Source organism: Rhinoderma darwinii, chromosome 9 (genome assembly GCF_050947455.1).
Source record: "Rhinoderma darwinii isolate aRhiDar2 chromosome 9, aRhiDar2.hap1, whole genome shotgun sequence".
Taxonomy (NCBI): Eukaryota; Metazoa; Chordata; class Amphibia; order Anura; family Rhinodermatidae; genus Rhinoderma; species Rhinoderma darwinii.
This window is the reverse complement of record NC_134695.1, coordinates 46,052,404-46,071,597: the sequence shown is the minus strand read 5'-3', so window position 1 is coordinate 46,071,597 and position 19,194 is coordinate 46,052,404. Positions and strand designations below refer to the sequence as shown.

The following is a 19,194-nucleotide window of genomic DNA, read 5'->3' as shown; positions in this document are numbered from 1 at the left end:
ACACAAAAAGGCTAAGATACTATAGTTTAACCACACACACAGTCTATCCAATGATATAAGGAAACCCAGATACTGGAAATCCAAAAACAGGGACATCTTTACGGCGCAGAATTCCAATAGGACCACGTAGGATCAGGTAAAGGAGACTTTGCAATAAAAAAAATTTGGGTTAGCTTTTTTCCTTCATGGTCCAGTTGGAAGTCTAAACCGTAAAAGGTGTTCCTATTTTTGGGTTTTCAACGTACTTGTTTCTTTTTATCATTGGGTACCTAAACCCTGTCGAGGTTGGCACCTGACAAGGAGGGAAGAATACACCGGCTACGTTCTTCTATCACATGCTGTCTAATAGTCTATTCTAGCACAACACTTTAAGGTGAGACCTCATCTACGAAACCCTACGAGGACAAAAATTCACATCTGATGAAGAGGTGAAGACAGTGGTGCATTCGTGGCTCGCAGCTCAGCCTAAATTAAATTTAATATGAGAATACGAAAGCTTGTTGACAGATGGACAAAATGTATTGAAAATTAGGGAGATTGTTGAAAAATTATGTATTTGTCTTTTCTGAAAGTCGATTAAATAAATTCTACAGCCAGAGTCCGTATAATTTTTGACTCACCCTCACGTTCCTAACGAAAAAAGGTCCAATTGTCTGGACGTACTGACGCTGTGTTTCATCGCACACAGTCTAAGGCCCCATGCACACTAACGTATTTTTGCAAATCTGCGGGTGAATTGCGGGCCCATTTCAATGGGCCAGTGCACACGACCGTGGTTTCAAATGGTCCATTCATGGCCCAAGAGCCTGGACCGCAAAAAGTGTCTTATTACGGCCATGTTTTGCGGTCCAGGATCATAGAAATTAATGCACGCGCCCATGTGCACGGCCCGCGATTTGCGGGCGGCTCGCGAGTGACACTCCGCGGCCATCCGAGCCGCAAATCATGGCCGTGCACACCACTACAGTCGTGTGCATGAGGCCTTAGTCATGGAGGATGAGCAGCCAAACCATTCAAGGATCCGCTGCAGTGTACTTGTGTGAAAGGAAGAGGACTCCATAGACTGCCTGCCAGCAACCTTGTTACAATCACTATTACAAACCTGACCAGCCACAATGTTTGTGATTTCAAAGTGTTGTGTTATAGTATATTCACATCTATTAGTTCTTATATATTAATACCAGTTTGTCTAGTTATGAAAATATAAGAAATGCCAAAAGGGAAAAAATGCTATATCCTGAAACACCGTAGGTTGCTGGCTTGTGTACGTACCAGTAACTAGAAATAAAATTCACCAGGCCACCATATTTCCTACTGACGACCATCAGTCCTTTATAAAAAAAAAAATTAAAAATTAATTCCGTACCTGACTGGTTGTGCCTAAGTAGTTCCTGCCAACTGTGTTTTGAAGCGGACATGTACTAGGATAAACTACACGACAAGAGGTCATCAGGCCACAGCTCTGGCCTCAAAACATTTAGACACTAGATAAGTGTAGGACTGGGACTCCTAGGGCCCACCAGTAGAACAGACTCTGGGGGTCCACCCTAAAGTTACATGCAGATATTACCTGCTCATTTTTAGGTCTCCAGGATGCAGCAATTATTTTTCTAGTTCTCATAGACTGCTCCCCATCCCCGTCTCTCCCACAGACTGCTCCCTCTACCCTTCCTCTCTCACAGACTGCTCCCTATACCCTTCCTCTCTCACAGACTGCTCCCTATACCCTTCCTCTCTCACAGACTGCTCCCTATACCCTTCCTCTCACAGACTGCTCCCTATACCCTTCCTCTCTCACAGACTGCTTCCTTTACCCTCCTCTCTCACAGACTGCTTCCATTGCCCGTCCAGTCACACAGACCACTCCCCGTGTCCCCTCTCACACAGACCACTCCCCGTGTCCCCTCTCACACAGACCACTCCTTGTGTCCCCTCTCACACAGACCACTCCCTGTGTCCCCTCTCACACAGACTGCTTCCCCTGCCCCCTTCTTCTCACACAGACTGCTCCCCATACTCTCCTCTTTAACAGGCAGCTCCCGATGCCCCCTCTCTTTCTCACATAGAAAGATTTCATGGGGAGCAGTCTAACAGATTTCTCTCCATGCCGCCTCTCACAGACTGCTCTCATATCCCACCCCCCCCCCCCTCGCTCATATACTGCTTCCCCTGGTTTTCCACTCACTCACACACAGACTCCTTGCTCCCTTTTGGTTCCCCTCATTACCTTCCAGTGTCAAACCTCCTTTGTCATGTGATTATGATGTCACCAATCATCATGCATATCTTCCACTTACAGTTTTGCTGAAATTTGCGCAAAATCAGGAGGCCCACTTCTTGGTTCAGGTGGCCACCAGGAGATTCACCGGCTCCACAGTGGACCAGTCCAAGCCTGCGCTAAAGGTTAAATGATACTACTGATGACATTTGATGATGTGGAGATGGAGGATTTTGCCATACAAACTGGAGCAATACAACACTTCAGAGGGCGGTGACCGCATAGAAAATTTAGGATAGGGCTCCATGGTGACACTGATTTGCAGTAAAATCACAACATTACTGTCACCAGTGCGCAGCTTCAACGTTTGCCTATTACATGAGAGCGACCTTTCAAAAAGAAAATTGTTAAATTGTGGTAATGCTTTGTTTTTACGGAAACTTGCTGGCTCTGGAGCCCTAGCCTTAAAGTGAAACTTCACATAAATTTGTCTATACAAGCATCAAATGTAAAATCTAGCACCTTTATGATATATTTTCATTTTTAGGTCAAAAACAAGAAGTTTGAAATTAACATTTCCTGACTTTATAAAATATGACCATAACGTATTTGATGATATATTACAAAGATGATGGATTTTACATTTGCCCACAAGATAACTAATGTCAATGAAAAGTGAAGCTTCTCTATGAGCTGCAGCCTGCATGTTTTTGCTTTGCAGTTATGATACTCTCTTCACTTTTATTCTTTGGGAGAAATGCCATACAGAGAAACAAAATATAGCATATTTAAGTGAATCATTTGTAAATTACGTTCACAGAGTCTAGGAAAGTTGATGATGGTACGGAATTTTTTTCGCTACTTAAAGATCACAGATGGGTAGAAGATTATATGCTTATTATAATTGCATGTACTGCAGATGCAATGTACTCTTTCATAAGCTTACAATGATTATATACAATTATGGTACAGGGAATAAACCTAAGTGAAAAAATACAGTACTCATGTAGAAAGGAGGTACAGCTGGAGCAGTATGGAGAATGGCGCAGAAAAACACAAGTGAATAAATACAAATCTCTGGGATAACATTGCTTGGCTCTTAAAATCAATATAATGGCAATAGTAAGCATGCTATGAATATTTAAAGAGGACATATCTTGGGCCTTAACTTCCCTGAAAGGGCCTGCCTCATCAAGAAAACCGGTTTTCAGATTGAAGTCTACCCAGCGATCAGCTGATCACTGAAGGTCCGGTTTCATAAAATAACGATCACTGGACAAAGTTGCGGCCGGCCATACATTTCTACCTGCAGAGGAAATTTAGTATCACATGCCAGCAATTCAAATAAATGGCTGACCATGTAATAAATGGACGGACCAAGTTTGCCAACGGAAGAGCTATTACAGGGAGTCATCATTTGCTTGCAACCTTTAAAAAGGTCCAACCGATTGTGTAACTTGACCTGAGCAGGAATTAGTTGGTATTCAAAGTCACAGGACTCATAATTTATTATAAAAGCATAGGTTAATTTCTCAACACCTTTCTTTTCCTGTAGAGAGGAGGACCTCTGCCCATGTTCACACCATCCAGAGAGCATGTAGATTGGTCTAACCTAAGAAAACATTCCCCGCAATATAAAAGCGCATAATCTGAATTATAAAAACAGACACATAGCAGTAAAAAAAAATATTACTTTTAATGGTAGTACTTCAGAAAGGTTTCCATTCCAATCAAAATTAGTTTGCAACCCAAAATAAATTCCATAAGAAAAGAAAATATTCCAATATCCATCTAAACCAATAGATTATACTGTGATTTTAATGGGGTACTGGTTTATGTTTAGATTTCTATAACTCGCAAGGATTTTTATCTTCTAGATTACCACCTCATTCATTCACATTATTAAATGTGGGACAAGCTCTCTTGGTGACCAAGACAAGGGTTTCAGATTGTGCCCCCCCCCCCCCCACACACTCTTGGTCCCTGAAATTCAGCATTATATCTGTCAGATGGACAATCATTCATTTTTAGGTCCTCACCGAGTCCTGGCATTTGAATATTTTATCACCAATTTAGACACAGTGTCTGTTGGTTGTACAAAAAGATGTAATGGCAGAGCAGTGTTCGTTTCTATATTTTTTTTTAATCCATTTCCCCCCCCCTTCAATGGCAACCTAGGAGGCCGACTACGCCTTATCCCGGCTGTGATTAATAATATCAGAATACTCCTTTAAATTCAATAGCAATTGACAACTAGAGAATATCCCTCATATTTTGTTTACTTTTACAGTTGACAACTACAATACCTGAAATATTCAAGAAAATGTATTCACTTATAAATAAATAAATAAAAATGTAACACTCTTCTTATAATTGGTCTTACCTTTCTAAACGTCTGGGAGATATTGGGTGTGTATATATTCCAATAAACAGTCCTGAAGCAATGAGACGAAAAGACAAGACTGCTGGAACTGTGAAAGGCGTGTGGTTTTCAGGAGGGGAGAACGGAAGAGAGAGAGTTCATTGCCCGGTTTAATGCCAGAGCACTGAACGGAAGGGGTCAGACACAGATCCAAAATAGGAACTTCTATAAATCCTTGGAGTAATTGTCCTCTGCCTTTAAACACAACTGTCCTCTAATCGCAATAACTTAGAAAAAAACCCAACCCAAGCAGCGGCTGAAACATCTTTGCTTTAGGAGAAAAAAGTTATTTCTTCTTTTTTGGTTAACATTATCATGACCAGACAATGATCCAACAAAGGTTACTGCGGTGCAAATTAAAGTGCCACATATATCATCTGTAATAAGTTTGCTGTAAGATTTTATATTCAAAAGTGAAATCAGAAAGAAAGAAATTCTGAGTATTTATTCTCCGCAATCTGGAATTTTATAGTCCTGCATAACATTGGAAGGTCAGCATTGATTCTGTAGCCGATATAATAATTCAGTGCAATGTGAGAGCACTCAGCACAGTCATATATTATACCACAGAGAATGTCTGCTGCGCACCCGCTCAGATATGCAGATCAGAGTTTCAATCATTTATGCATGAAATATCATACCAAACAGGATTGCTGTGCTTTACCAAACGAGAGTAGATGCTCTTCCTTAAAGGGGTATTACGGTTTAAAAAAGAAGATATTTATTGTATAATGAAAAATTATAAAATTTTCCAATATGCCTAATGAACCAGTCAATTCCTTGTGGTTTTCAAGTTCTCTGCTAGCAGTCAATCTTTGATAAAAATATGTCCATGGCCATGTGATGGACACACAGGTGCACGGCTTGTAACAAGACAGAGCACGGATATACTGCAATGATCCGTGCACATTTGTGTCCAACATATGCGACCAGGATGGATTTTTTTTTTATCCTCTTGAAGAAATGACATTGCTACATAGGTTGAAAAAAAGACACATATCCATCAAGTTTAACCTTTCCCAGATCAATTAGACATCATTAATTCGTAAATTATTTATAATCCTCAATGGCATTGATCATAAGACAAGCATCTAGCCCTTTTCTATTAATGCAGTCATTGTATCTGCCATTACTACCTCGTGGGGTAGGGCATTGCATTAACTACTCTAACTGTAAAGAACCCTTTCCCATATTGGTATCTGAAACGCCTTCCCTTCACATGTAAATAATATCCCTTAGTCCTTTCTACAGTTATTGGAAATACTAAATCAAGTGCCAGTTCTTTGTATTGACCCAACATATACTTTTACATGTTAATAAGATCACCTGTAAGGCGTTTTATTTCCAAGTTGAACAAGCAGGATTTTTCTAGTCTCTTTGCAAGATAGACCTCCCATCCCATTTTTAACATAGTTGGCCGCCTTTAAACCCTCACCAACTCTCCTATATCCTTTTTACAATGTGGAGCCCATAACGGAATGCCATATTTAAAGTGTGGTTTTACAGGAGATTTATAAAAGGGATAATATTACATTTGTACACTTCGCTTTTTTTTGCTTTTTTTCTATACACCCTCAAATCTTATTAGCTTTGCAGCTGCTGCTTGACATTGAGTACCACTGATATGCTTACTTGTAGCCAGATCTTTCTCTTCTTTGGTTATCCCCAGTTTTATATGCGGTAATACTAGTACTGCTGCCTAGGTGAAGGTGAATTACTTTACATTTAAGAATATTAAATTTTATCTGTCACCTTCTTCCCAGGCTGCTAGCTTATCAAGGTTTTCTCTGTAATATTTTGCAATCAAGCTGAGTATTAAGTATTGGCAGACAGTGACAGGTAAAGTAATTGAGGGGAGGTACATTTCCCCTAGAGTCCTGTATGTGTCTTGGTCTCCAGGTAATGGTTATTTTAAAACGGAAAGCTTAGACTTCTCAAAGCTGGCTTGTTGGAAATACCTGGAGTTGGACTGGGGAAGAGAAGAATGGATTCCCAAATCTCTAGTCCATCTCTATCATTAGGGCTAGACTGCTGGTCAATCAGCTGCACCTGTGCGCAGACACAGAGTTGACTGCCTCACTTATGGGTTTGACTCCTCAGTCTGGGACATCGCCTGCTGTCTGTGAGTAAAAGTCTGTGTAAGGACCAGTTCACTCGTTGCATAAATATTGCAGATTTTCCGCAACGGAATGTGTTGCAGAGAATCCGCAGCAAAAACAGTAGCATCATAGTGGATAAGATGGAAAAAATTTGCGTAAATACGGAGTGTAAAAAATGCTTAGAAATTGACCTGCGGTGCAGAGTTTTATTCCGCAGTATGTCAATTGTATATGCGTAAACGATGCTAATTTGTTGTGGGTTTTCCCCATTGAATTCAAATGGGGAGGTAAAAACAGCAACAAATAGCAGTTGATGCTTTTTTTTTGCGGCGGGCTCGCAGCAATTCCACCGCAAAAAACGTAACTCAGAAGAAAAATAAAATCTTATACCTACCCAGAAATCTGAGTTCCTCCCTCCAGCGCGGCCTCCTGGGGTGACGTTTCATCCCATGTGACCGCTACAGCCAATCACAGGCTGTAGCGTCGGTTACATGGGATGAAACGTCATCCCAAGAAGCCGGCCGGGATCAAGTCAGAAGGCCGTACCTCCTGGGATGACGTTTCATCCCATGTGACCGCCGCTGCTAGCAGGTCGGCTAAGTGCTGCAGTTTTCCGCAGCGGACATTCCGGGCAAAAAAATGCACCGTTTGGTGAGGTTTGTTGTGGTTTTTCACCCAGAATTCCCTGCAGCGCACAGGGCAGATATGCTGCGTGCTTTTACGCAGCATATATGCCTCGTGTGAACTCAGCCAAACTGAGTCTCTATTGTCTGGTAGGAAGGTACCTGATATAGTGAGGGAATGCATCTGTCTAGTTAGTGCTCAGCCGAGCAGGTGTCTTTTGGTTGTGCCTGAAATGTAAGAGGCTTATTTTTTCTCATTTTGGACTATAAAAATAAACCACAGGCAAGCCCAGTTTGTACTATATTTACTGTGTCACGGTCTCTTACTGCTGTAAACTCGCTTGCCTCGCTCCACTGATGCTAAATCCCTCACCGTATCCTATAACGTTTTTTATCATTTACAAAAACTGACATTTTACAGCACTTTCAATGCTATCCACAAGGTCATTAAAAAAAGGTGAAGGTCCCTATTAGATGACTGCAAGCAGAGATGTTTAAAACCTTGAGGAATTGATACAGAAAGTATATTAAAAAGCTGTTTAACTTTACATTATATAATGAACAACCTTTACTTGCTGAAACCGTAATACACCTGTAAGGGTATGCCCTCATGGGAAGTTTTCACAGAACTCCTAATCATGGATATTTTATCTCCGTTGTTTTCTGTTAAATGCAGAACAAGAGCACAGCAATAACGTTCCGTTAAAGATATCCTTAGATGTAAATAGCTGTCTATAGCCGATTGACAAATACTTGCAGGGAAATAAACATTTCCCATTCAGCTATCCTGTATTTTGTGCCTGCGGCTAAGAGAAAAAAAAAAATCTGTTATTGAAATCACATTAGTACATTGATATTTGAGTAATTCCAAGATATATTCTGAAAATCATCTAAAAAAGGAATGTGGTCTGTTTAAATTCAAGTAGGGTTAGATGTGTCCACCTAGTGGTGAACATCGGTGGAAAGATTTATGATGGAAATGTAACCAAGAACAGGACATGATGTATGCCCCGCTGCATATCAGCGTATGAGCGTCCTCTTAGATGCTTCCTATATGTGATCAAAACTGCAGGTAGTATAAGAAAGATTGAAGTAGAATCAAGCAATGCTGAGGACCCCGACAAACAACTTTCCAATTGCTACAAATTAATGGCGTTTTCCAGTTTTATGCAAATAATGTTTAATCCCTGTATAAATGTAAAGTTATACAACTTTCTAACATACTTTAAACGAAATGTAATTCTTCTACATACGTTTTCTGGCATACTACTTCGCAAACGGCACAAAAGTGACAATTTGCAAGAAAAATGTAAACTTTTGTGCCGTTTCCGCCACACACGGCATTTTCTACAAAGTTGGCGAAGCTTAGAAGAATGCATTATAGGAAGTGAGGGCAAAAAAGCACCAGCACATATAGAGCTGGCAAGCTTCTCACGCAGTGTGCACACCCCTGTAATGAAGTGGATGGGAAAAAGTGCTGCAAGAGAATCGGACCGCTGCACGGAGGGTAAAAAAAGAGTTATGAGGAATAAAAACTTATGGAACGTTATCAATAAGATGTAACAAATAAGAACATGCTTTTATTTCATACTTGGCTGAAATGACAGGCACCCTTTAAGTGTTCATGAATTACCCCGTGCCTACAATGTATCTCCCCAAAAAAATAATTCTGAACACACTTGATGGATATATTTGAGGAAGATAGGACTGTGTATTTTGCATCTAGATGAAACTAGTAACATTGACCATTTCCTTGATGGTTTCAAACTCAGTTTATGGTGTATCATTAATATAATTATTACCTATGCCATAGAAAATGGGGATTCCTACATCACTGCATGATTAGCCCATTGGTGCTGATGCGATTGACAATCCCATCCATTAGTGAACAAACATTAAAGAGGTTTTTCCATCAGGGATATTTATGCCATATCCTGAGGATATGCCATAAATGTCAGATAGATGCTGGTCCCACCTCTGTGACCTACACCTATCTCTAGAACGGGGCCCCTAAACCCCGTTCTTCTTTTCTGTGTTCCCTCTGCTGTAATTTCCGACCATGTATGTAGAAAACAACGTAGCTCGCTGAGCTGTTTTTGTAACTCCCATAGAAGTGGCAGCACTTATAACCGGTGACCATTGAGAGTAGGAATCATTGACCACAACTCTCTGGATACGGTCCTTGAGCCAATTCTCAATCCAATTACAAACGATATTTTCTAAACCTATAGTCCTTAATTTACCCATTAGACGTCTATGGGGGACAGTGTCAAATGCCTTTGAAAGTCCAAAAACACTATATCCACAGCGGCCCGTTTAGGCTTCTGCTCACTTCTTCATAAAAACAGATCAAGTTAGTTTGACAACTTCTTTATGTCCCCCTGTTCATAATATTCAGAGATTCTCTAGTGACTGGTATAGTGCCAAGGGACGGGCGCAGGGCAAATGTTGTGCCTAATTTTAAAAAGGGCTCTAGGTCTTCCCCGGGTAATTATACACCAGTAAGCTTAACATACATTGTGGGGAAAATGTTTAAAGGGACTATATACAGGAGAATGTAAAAGAAAATAGTATTATAAGTGACATTCAGCAAGGATTTAATAAAGACAGAAGTTGTCAAACTTGGCCAGCAAACTCGCCTGACCTAAACCCCATAGAGAATCTATAGGGTATTGTCAAGAGGAAGATGAGACACCAGACCCGACAATGCAGACGAGCTGAAGACCGCTATCAAAGCAACCTGGTCTCCATAACACCTCAGCAGTGCCACAGGCTGATCGCCGAATTGATGCAGTAATTAATGCAAAAGGAGCCCAGACCAAGTATTGAGGGCATATAGTGGACATACTTTTCAGTAGGCCAACATTTCGGTATTAAAAATCATTTTTTAAATTGGGCTCATATTATATTCTAATTTTCTGAGAGACTAAATTTGGGGTTTTCATTAACGGTTAGCCATAATCATCAATGTTAAAAGAAAAAAATGCTGGAGATAGATCACTGTGTGTGTAAAGAATCTATATAATATATGAGTTTCACTTTTTTAATTGAATTACTGAAATAAATTAACTTTTTGTTGATATTCTAATTCATTGAGTAGGACCTGTAAATACATCCCCAGAACCAAGGTCAATACACATATACAGCACCAGAACAAAGCTCAATACATACATACAACATCAGAACCAAGCTCAGTACATATATGTACAGCTCCAGAACCAAGCTCAGTACATAAATACAGCTCCAGAACCAAGCTCAGTACATAAATACAACACCAGCACAAAAACAGCTCAATTTAGTGCAACCCCTGCCATATAGGTTTGTATGGCATAAAACTACAGCTCCCAGCATGGCCCGAACAATGGTAAGGATATGCTGGGAGTTGCGGTTTCACAAAAAAAATCTTACTACCCATCATCTCTCTGCAGATCATACAGTGACCGCAGTACTGATTGGGATTAGAGGCACTATAAACATTTAGATTAAGTGACTTACAGGTGACGTCTTCAGACTCTAGTTATTTTTCTCTTTTCTTCTCCATCAGATCCAGACCTCTATGATGACATTTCCCGGCCACAGGCCATTTCTGCAGTTTGCCGCTCAGGTGTCTTCAGCTACTCACTTTTCAAACATTTTTGCACCTAAAAACAAAGACAAAGTTCTCATGGTGCCACACAACACGCCCCTAAATATAATAGTGCCATACACTGCACCTCTAATTATAGTAGCACCATACCATGTCCCTGATTATAGTAGCACCATACACTGTGTACCCCCCCCTCACACACAGCGCTCCCTGTAGATAGTGCCCCCTATAGATAGTAGCCCCTGTAGATAGTGCCCCACATACAGCCCCCTGTAGATAGTGCTCCACATGTAACCCCCCCTGAAAATAGTGCACCACATATAGCCCCCCTAAAAATAGCACCCTACATATAGCCCCTCTGTAGATAGTGCCACACGTATAGCCATCCTGTAGATAGTGCCCTACATATAGTCCCTCTGAAAACAGTGCACCACATATAGCCCCCCGGTAGATAGTGCCCCACATATAGCTCCTTAGATAGTGCCCTACATATAGCCCCCTATAGTGCCCCTGTAGATAATGCCACACACTATTAAGAGAAAGAAAAAAACTTTACATACTCACCTGATCCCGTGCTCGTGCCGTCCAATGGCAATCCAGGCCTGCTCTCTTCAGAGCAGGTCTGCTGGGGCTGAACGACGTAAGCGGCACAACGACATTGCGCCGCTTGCGTCGTTAAAAGGCACTGAATGATCAGGCAGGAGGAAGTAGCAGCGGCTGGTTTCAGTGGCGCCGCCATCGCCTCAGAGGCAGCAGGCCGCCGTCTGAGGTGAGAAGCTCATCTCAGTTCATGGACGGGGCGGCCCTAATTATCAATGTATTTTGACATCACTGTTTGCATGATTGATGAGCTCTAACTCAACTGAGAGACTTATTCCAGTTCTGTGAAATGACTATGTGCATTAACACGGCACTGTGACATCACTGTATGCATCCTCGTACTGTGACATCACTGTGTGCATTATGGCTGTATATTAAGAAAAGGATACAAGTAACAGATTGATGTACAAAAAAAAAAATCATAAGCTTTTCATACTCTGAACTCACTTGCTACTAAAGGCATTCATTATGGAGCTAGCCCCATTCCAATTTTTGTTATGTGTCTCCATGATTACTTGTTACTCTCCTGCTTGTACCGTCTTCAGTACCAACAATCCAGATTCCAGTCACAATTCAAACATATCATGTGCACAGTGAACTGTAACATGAGCAAGCCCTAAAAGTAGCCTATATCTTGTGGCATTGTATTTCAAAGCAATTCAATTAAATGTATTTTGTAAGAGCTTCTCCCCCTTAAAAACACATGTACTCTAATCTGTTGCAGTTGCTAGAATCTAAGTTTTCTGTTTATCTACCTTGTTGTCAATACACAAAGGAAGGAAATAAATCATGAATATTGCCAAACTGGTCAGCGGATGCACAAAGTACAAGATGAAGTAGAAGACAATAAGTTGTATTTGTCCAAGTATTTGTCCAACTGAAGCCGCTGCATCCAGTTATTCATCTCGTTTGCCGCAGCCTCTGCTCCGAGTCGGGTTAGATTAGGTGAATAGGTTGCTGGGGATAAATTACACATTATGCACATTAGTAAAAGCAGAGTTATTTAGAAGACACCAGGATGGATATAGGAGCATGAATCGTGCAGAGCAAGCTACGTATTGTCAGCAACAAGTTCTCTAAGGAAGGCGTTCAGCAGGACTAGACAGGTGGAGATAAAAGAATTCAGTACACGTCTTCCCTCCCCACAGATCGATAGGTGAACCATCTTCTGATAGACACAGACCTGTTGCTCTTTTATGCTGAGGTCCGATGACCTACAGTTAACCGTTTACCAATGATTTGTTTGACAAGGAAATGCAAGTTATAAAGAAGATAAAACAAATATACTAGAGAAACAGAAGAAATATTGCCACAAAATAGATAAAGTAAATTAAAGAGGCCATATTGTCTATCGGCATATGAGGATGCAAATAGTTTGGATGGGTGGTGAACCCATGGTGATACTGAACTGCGTTCAGGTTTCACTTAGGCCCCATGCACACGGCCATGCCCGTAATCAGGGGCAGCGATTGTGGGCTCGGACGGCCTCGGACAAAGTATGGGAGCACGGCCCGTAAAAAGATAGGACATGTCCTATCTTTTGCGGTACACTTCTACGGCCCGGACACCTTCCCGTAAATAAACGGGAAGGTGTCTGTGGACAATAGGAGTGAATGGGTCAGTAATTGCGGACTGTAATTAAGGACGATTTTTACGGTCATGTGCAAGGGGCCTTCTTTTTTTATTATCACTGGGGCACTGTGGTGGTCACTGTTATTGGGAGCCCGGTGGCGTGACTGTTATTGTCCTGTAGTAGTCAGTCTATGTCATTTTGTGTTCATATTTAGTCTGGACCGACATGGGGATAGAAAATTACTGTAAAACACGGTAAAATCCTTTCTGAATTTTTGCAATGTGATTTGCACATTTTTTGGTATAAAAATAATTGGAGTTGCATGGAAGCTACAATGTTACTGTAGTTTACCCATCCTTATTGGTACCTAGGCTATTTAATAGAATTTTCCAGAAAGAGGAGTGGAAATTTGGGTTCAATCCTTTGCCAATTTAAATTAGTGTGACAAAATAGTATACGGTAGCATAGAGCCGTGCATACCAAAATCTTTCTGGCCCACTTTAAGCAATTGAACAATTGGATAAGTTAAATTTAAAAAAAAATACTGGGGGGGTATTTGTGCAAAGTTTAGCAAGAGGCACTCTTAGGGTATGTGCACACACACTAATTATGTCCGTAATTGACGGACGTATTTCGGCCGCAAGTACCGGACCGAACACAGTGCAGGGAGCCGGGCTCCTAGCATCATAGTTATGTACAATGCTAGGAGTCCCTGCCTCGCTGCAGGACAACTGTCCCGTACTGAAAACATGATTACAGTACGGGACAGTTGTCCTGCAGCGAGGCAGGGACTCCTAGCATCGTACATAAGTATGATGCTAGGAGCCCGGCTCCCTGCACTGTGTTCGGTCCGGTACTTGCGGCCGAAAATACGTCCGTCAATTACGGACGTAATTAGTGTGTGTGCACATACCCTTAGAGGTGAACAGAGAGTTTTTGTTGCCGCATAGTCGCTTCTGCCAAGTGGGAAGTTCATTTTACTGTGTGAACTTCTGGCACAGGGAGTTTCAGGTTAGTGGTCTTTGAGTTGGATAAAGTTGAATATTTATTGCGACTGGGAGGATGGGTTATGGAAGGCATTGGGGGGATCCCACTTTGGCTGGCAATGAGGAGCCGGATTGTGGTTGATAACATGGGGAGCCAAACTGTGGCTGGCCTAGTATGGGTTCACGGTGGCTGGAATAATTATAAACTAGATTATATAGACTATTAGGTCACTTTTGATTTGCAGAACCTTTCCCACGTCATTAATAACCATATTATTAACAGTATAAATTTTTTATTTTTTTACCGTAATGAATAAGAAATCATATGCCTCACTATACCAGTCTACCCTGCCATAATCTTTGAATGCGGCTGTAGACAAAAAACATCATTAAAAGGGTATTTATATCATAGACAGTTATGGCATATCCACAGGAGTATTTCACCAGAAAAAAACTGATATTAGCGGTTAAGCATAGTGAGGGAAATGGTTATGTTTTGGTGCTGCTTTGTGGCATCTGGACAGCTCACTATCATAGAAGCCACTATGAATTCTTCATAGACCATCCGTCACAAGATTGAAGCTCAGCCGAAAGTGGATCTTGCAACATGACAATGACCCCAACATACCAGTAAATCCATTAGTAAATGGTTAAGGGGACAAAAAAAAAAAAAAAAAAGGTTCTTGAGTGACCAAATCCCAGATCTAAGACCAATTGAGATGCTATGAGGTGTTTGAAATGGACTGTGTTTGCAAGAACCCCCTCAAATATCCCCAGCCAATGTCAAAAGACTCGTAGACAGTTAAAAGAAAGGCCGGGTGGAGGTTATTTCTGCCTAAAGGGGTACTTACTTTCTGAAAAAGGAAATGGCATATCTCTGAACGTTTAACAAATTATTGCAAATTCAACATGTTATTGGTTTCGGTTCAATTACATCACCTAAAAATGTACATTGGGTGTCCTTACTTTTGCACAAGATTACATCTATTCCTCTTACCTGAGAGTATTCTTATTCTGCATGTTTATAATGCAGACACAACACAAGATTTGGGATCAGCATTTCCTCTACAAAAGAAAAGAAGCTCTAAGCTTTCATTCTGTGCCTCATGTGGAGTACATTGCTGGGACAACACCAATATATTTTCTGCAGTATTACACAACTTGCAAACAAAAATAAAAATACCAAGTAAACATGGCACAGAATGCAGCAAGTGCTATCATAATATGATGAGATAACCAGCTACACAAACACACAGATGGCAGCGACACACATACACATGTAGAGTCCAGCAACGAGCGGCATATAAACATTAGCATCGTGTGGCAAGAAAGCAGATCAGCTGGCTGGGAAATGAAGCCACGCTACCCTATAATCTCACTGACACAGCTTTACAAAAGCGAGACAGACTTTGCTTCACTTCCTCACCCGACTGACAGCTTCACATTTGTTCCACGCCGAACGCCGGATAGTAATTACCATCCAAACACTATAATGATAACATTAACTGTTACCCGGCTGGGCGAGAATGCAAGGTGCTATTTAAATGCCTACACTAGAAGGCATGGATTACTGGCCAAGTATTTGGTGTGCAACAGTCCTTAGGTGAGATCTCTCCTTTGGAGCCCACAAATATTGTGATAAGAATCTGCAGGACTGTGGGGAATTTAGACCAGTCAGCTTAATACATTCTGCAGACACAGACTGCTAATTATTCATATCCCATTCTTAATCAAAGAGAGCTTATATTGCCCTGTGTTTAATAGTCATCGAATATGTACAATGGACATTGTCCAAGGGCGTCAAGAGAAATCTGGATGGGGGCTGCTTGATGGAGGAATCCCGTAATAGAGTTAGGCAAAGTCCTCGGAGGTCTTTAGATCTTGCAGGTTTATAGTATTCGAAGTAGGAGTCCTTCAAGGCCCATAGGTTCCGTCTATTAAACTATGCCGCCAAGGTGTAGCTGGTGAGGACCTTTGTACCAGATTAGAAGTGGGTAGCAATAAGGTTGGGGGGGAAGGTTGGAAGAAAATGGGAGGACACGTGAGACATCTGGTGTGGTCATTACTAGAATTAGGGGTGGCACAACACACTAAAATGCAGCAGCGTTATAGCCTTTATGATAGTGGCAGGTTGCTTGTCATGTGACCATATAAATGCATGAGGTCATAGGCCAAGTGCTTTTATACAAGTCAAAAAACTATATATTGCAGTACCAGCCTCCATTTGTTCTCAAAAACTGTGCAAGATGCCCATTTCCAGTCACAATGCCCCCATTGACAGCCACAATGTACCCTTATTGTTAATGCTAATGCCCTCAAAACGTAAGCCCAACCCCTTGTAGCCATAACTTGCACCCATTCCCATCCCCAATGTGTTCAAACTGCAAACCACAATGCCACCCCAGGGTCAGCCACAAAGCCTCAACCATATACAAGCTCCCTCCCGGACACAATATTCCCCTGTTGCATGTTCCCTTTGTGCTACGGCCCAGCGCTCTCAGTTGTTACATGTGAGCCGCCCATCCAAAGCAGCTCACACAACAGGAGGAACTTCTGGACATAAGACTGTGCCGATTATAGGTTTATTATTTGCAGACACCACCATAAAAAAAACAAAAAACTTTGCTGTATATTATTCTGGAAAAAAATCTATTGCAAACATAGCAGTTGATGGGAATTTGATCTTCATGCAATATTTGAAGATGTTTTCCAAAGTATTGAAATAAGTAATATACAAAACTGGGTTACAACATAGAAAAAAAAGATGAAAGGAAAAAATGAAGGAGTTATTTGGAAGAATGTTTGTGTTAGGGTATGTTCACACCCTTACTAAAAAACGTCTGAAAATACGGAGCTGTTTTCAAAGGGAAAACCTCCTGATTTTCAGACTTTTTTTTAGCAACTCACGTTTTTCACTGCGTTTTTTATGGCCATTTTTTGGAGCTGTTTTTCTATAGTCAATGAAAAACGGCTCCAAAAACGTCCCAAGAAGTGATATGCACTTCTTTTTCGCGGGCGTCTTTTTACGTGCCGTTTTTGGAAAACGAGGCGTAAAAAGACGCCCTGTCGAAACAGAGCCCTGTATTTCCCATTGAAATCAATGGGCAGATGATTGTTGGCATTCTGCTTCTGATTTTTCAGCCGTTTTTTGGGACATTTACGGCCATATGTACGGGCTGGGTCTGCCAAAGTGAGAGATGATCCCTGATTAGGGCAAAGGGGTTGTCTTCATGAGAGAACCAATGAGAGAACCCATGCCAATTTAAGTCAACTGGTACCACAAATTGCTTTATTTTCCTACTAATACAGATAAAATATGCAACGAAGAAGCCATATCAGCAGATCACCGAGATACCCGCAGGAGAACCAGACAAACGAGAAAACCCAATAACAGTAAAACTAGAAAAAAAATGATTTAAAATTAGAAATAAAATCTAAAAATCACATAAGGGTGTCATGGGCAGCTTAGAACGCAAGTTTCATCACATTCTTTCATCCTGTACCTTTATTCCTGTAAGCAGAATTTTTCCACATCTGTAGTCATTTTGTAATATGTAGAAAAGTCAAAAATAAAACGAAAAGGTCACCAGGAAGCTGAATGATCAGAGGTAATAAATGTTTGCAAGTTGCAGAAATAATAAACAGGAATAATGTCCGCTAGTTGGTACTTACAGCGGAGAACAACAGGAGGATTTAGTAAGAAAATATCCCTATAATAGGGATGACAGACGTTGTCCAGTATTGGTGAGCGCAGCAGGGAGGGGAAGAAAGGGATTTCTATAGCATGTTAACGCATAACTCGCTTTGATCCTGTTGATTTATCTTACTGACGTTAAAGCTTAGAGTGAAAAGACAGTACGGAGTCATCATTTGTACAGTGAGACAGGATATCCATCAGAGCGCAGTGTAATCCGCTTCTAAAGCCAACTAGCTGAACAACTTAACACTTTCCTAGCCGCCAGTAATGCCCTATCAATTTCATCCTCATGATGGGAAGCAGGAACTCCGATCCAATTTTATTTATTTTTTTAAATAGTTGTAAAAATATTTTCTATGAAAATTCTTAACTAATGTTTACAACAAAGAGAAAATTCTCAGCTTGTGACAAATGAAACATTTCTATTGGACTGAAACAATCAGATGTGTAAATTCTTGATCAGAGCAGTAAATCGCCATAGGATCATAGGCATCACATCTGTAGCCATAGATATGGAATATTGCTGACTGCTTGTATGAATTTATACATGTTTGACACACAACTGGCACTATTTGACAATGCTAGCAAGCGAACAAATGTTTTACTTACACATAAAATTCACATTTACACTACTAATAACTAAACTGAGACAAACCTAAATATTAGAGATCTGATATTTTGTAAAATCAAATCATATTCAAGATCATATCTCACCAAAGACAACCCCTTTCAGTTTGAAACCGCCAGAGTTCAGATAATGCTGCAGTGGATTTTGCCGCGGTCAGCCAGGCATTTCCCCTGCAAGGGCAATTTAGTGCATGGTAGTCATTCAAATGTCACACAGGGCACATCACTCCAGCAGGCTGCGCTGGCTCCCTTCCACTGCTTGTTTCAGAAGCGCCCGGGTGGAAAGTCAGCTGCTGAGTCGCTCAGTGGTTTCTTCTCTCAGTGGCGTCGCTACCGCTGTAGCACACATAGCGACTGCTAGCGGCGACACCGGGCATGAGGGCACCCATCGGGACAGGCCACCCCGTGGCCGGCTGCGCCGCTGGCAGCCGCTGCAGCGACGCCACATTCAATAGATTTTTCTTTAGGACGCAGATACTATTGAATACCATAGCAGAGCAGGAGGGTATCTCCCTGCTCTGCTATCTACTAGCGCCACACAGCCCCTGAAGGAGCAGAATCCCCCTGTGGCCAGGGATTTCGCTCCTGGACGGAGCGCTTGATGTGTCTGTCGATATATGGACAGTGACATCAGAGGCAACTCCTGACGCGGAATCCCCCTCCAGAGCGTTGCCAACGCTGTGGCAGGAGATTCCACTCCAGGAGAAGCCCCTGACGTCACTGTCCATTTATGGACAGAGACTTCAACAGCTCCATCCGGGAG

The 19,194-nt window shown here is 41.5% G+C and overlaps 1 protein-coding gene across 3 annotated transcripts in view; it reads right to left on the bottom strand.

Moving 5' to 3' along the window:
- The window catches only part of TSPAN4 (tetraspanin 4), a 446,081-nt gene that overhangs the window by 401,086 nt on the left and 25,801 nt on the right, over window positions 1-19,194 (bottom strand). Inside the window, exon 1 of one of the 3 annotated variants that reach the window (XM_075837606.1) lies at window positions 4,602-4,703. The exons of the other annotated variants lie outside the window; for them this stretch is intronic. The gene's annotated coding sequence lies outside the window, so the exon portion shown is untranslated. Of the gene's footprint in view, window positions 1-4,601; window positions 4,704-19,194 lie in introns of those variants that run through there. 3 annotated transcript variants of the gene reach the window in all.